This window comes from Enhydra lutris, unplaced genomic scaffold (assembly GCF_002288905.1).
Source record: "Enhydra lutris kenyoni isolate GAN:26980312 unplaced genomic scaffold, ASM228890v2 scaffoldscaffold23, whole genome shotgun sequence".
NCBI classification, from domain to species: domain Eukaryota; kingdom Metazoa; phylum Chordata; class Mammalia; order Carnivora; family Mustelidae; genus Enhydra; species Enhydra lutris.
Window position 1 is genome coordinate 26,956,348 of NW_019154107.1, and position 2,411 is coordinate 26,958,758.

The 2,411-nt window shown below is 43.5% G+C and overlaps 2 protein-coding genes across 2 annotated transcripts in view; both read right to left on the bottom strand.

Moving 5' to 3' along the window:
• The window catches only part of LOC111150571 (zinc finger protein 674-like), an 886,492-nt gene that overhangs the window by 193,465 nt on the left and 690,616 nt on the right, over positions 1-2,411 (bottom strand). The gene's annotated exons all lie outside the window — the stretch shown is intronic.
• The window catches only part of LOC111150345 (solute carrier family 9 member A7), a 133,859-nt gene that overhangs the window by 68,439 nt on the left and 63,009 nt on the right, over positions 1-2,411 (bottom strand). The window lies entirely within an intron of this gene.

The window sequence follows — 2,411 nt, forward strand, 5'->3', positions numbered from 1 at the left end:
CAGGTCATGATCCCAGGGTTCTGGGATCGAGCCCCGCATCAGGCTCTCTGCTCAGCAGGGAGCCTGCTTCCTCCTCTCTCTCTGCCTGCCTCTCTGCCTACCTGTGATCTCTGTCTGTCAAATAAATAAATAAAAAAATCTTAAAAAAAAAGGAGAAATAAAAACACCTTGATTCTTTTATGAAGGTTCAAATGCAATAAAAGACACTGTTATGATGTTAATTTTTTGGACCCTCCCAAAGAATGGCTTTTGACACCATTCTATTGAATTTAAGTCTCTTTTGAGTGATCAGCCTTTTGGGAGACCTGATGTGGCCTGGATCAGGGTTGCCAACAATGCTAGTGGCTTTCTCAACATCACCATGAAAATTCGGCAGCTTAGGGGGACTAAAATTACTTTGTAGGCTTGATACCCAGAAATCACTCTGAAACTATTAAAGAGCAAAATCTTACCACATCCAGAAAAGAATTAAGGAGTCTATATTTCCCTCAAACTTTCTAAATAATTTGTTTATGTTGGTAGGTTGACTGGCTCTCACTGAAATTAATTTCAAAACTTCACTCTAATTATTAAAAGTCAAGTTAGGGGGTGCCTGGGTGGCTCAGTCTGTTAAACATCTGACTCTTGATTTTGGCTCAGGTCATGATCTCAGGGTTATGAGAGGGAGCCCTGTGGGGGACTTCATGCTGGGCGTGGAGCCTGCTTAAGATGCTCTCTCTCCCTTTCCCTCTGCCCCTCCCCACACTGCTCTCGGTCTCTTTAAAAAAAAAAAAAAAGAGTCAGCATTTCTCTTCAGAAACTGGAAATGTTAACCGAGAAACCACTGGGAGAAATGGTTCTCGCAAATTTTGTTTTATTCCATCTTCTTGCTGAAGACAGGGGTAGTATGAAAAATGGGGACTGTCAGAATGAGAAGGGGCTTTGGACAATACCCAGTATGAGGATGCTGGGGCCACAGTCACATGGGACCAGCACGAGAGCTTCCTGCCAGCTACTCCAGTACTGTGCAGCAAGCCGCCTCAGCATATCTCTTCTCCCCTCAGCTAACAACAATCATCTCAGCCTTGTATGCTCTCCCACCTTTGATTCGTGCAGCCAAAGTTTAAACAGAACAGATGTGAATCAACGTTTTCCTAAAGGTAAAAGGAGCAAAAGTCAACATCATCTTCTATTATGATCTAAAAGATGGAAATGGGTTGGGTTCTTTTCCCTTTTCTCCCCCATCCTATCCACTACAGACTCAAGCTGCCATTTCAAAACAGCCATGAGCATGGTGATTACACTGAGTATCTTTCTCGGTGGCATTTTAATTTCACAGATGTTTATGAAAATCCCAGGCATTCTTATGAGGGGTTGAGGGCAAAGAGTTCACTAGGACTGCCTTTAAGGACACAGACAAGATGGACATGTTTAATGCTCCAGGTTGAGAATAATTTTCTTAAGGACTAGGGTAGATCCTAAAAACAATAAGAATTTAATTTGTGGAGCACAGGCTACATCCTGCCTTTGACCGCAAGCCTTTGCACACATTAGCCTTGTTCTTTATGAAAGAGGCTCCCTAAGGCCTGGATTGCCCAGAGCTTAGACAGAAGTCTCCCTGCTGATAAGCCTGGGTCTATACAGTTACAGAGTATATGTGGATAAATACAGATATCTTGCTTCTCTTGGAAATCACCTGAGTGAAGAGATATATGATCCTTTTGTTGTGTATTCTAGCTGCTCTCAACATCAAATGAGAAACAGTTACTGGACTCAAATTCTAAGACAACAAGGTATTCCCCTCCAAAGATTCATTAAGCCTTTGGCATCACTCACCCATGAGAATGGGCACTAAATAAATATTTGTAGAATACGGCAAAAGAACCAGGAAGAACTAAGACTTACAATTGGGAACACTGAATGAGCTTAAAGTGAAACCAATCTTTTTAAAATTTTAATTTATTTATTTGAGAGAGGGAAAGACTAATAGAGCAGGAGTGGGGGAAGAGGCAGAGGGAGAGGGAGAAGCAGACTCCCCACTGAGAAGGGAGCCCGATGCAGGACTCAATCCCAGGACCCTGGGATCACGACCTGAGCCAAAGGCAGATGCTTAACTGACCGAGCCACTCAGGCGCCCAGAGTGAAACCCATCTTATTTTAAGAAAGAAACAACCCCATCCTTAAACCATAGCAAGAGACACAGTAAAGGAGCTATGGGGGTGGAGAGACAGGCTGAGTGGTGATGTACAAACCCCATTACATAACATGGCAGGCCACATCAGCTCCTGATCCTAACAAGGCTCACAGGCTCAAGTTTCCATCTGGTTCTTTCTTCTCATCATCATAGCCCCAAAACTTCCTAGCAAGACTGGGAGCTGGGAACGTTTACCCATGCTCCAGGAGTTTGAAAGGATTTCTCTCCATGAGGCCGA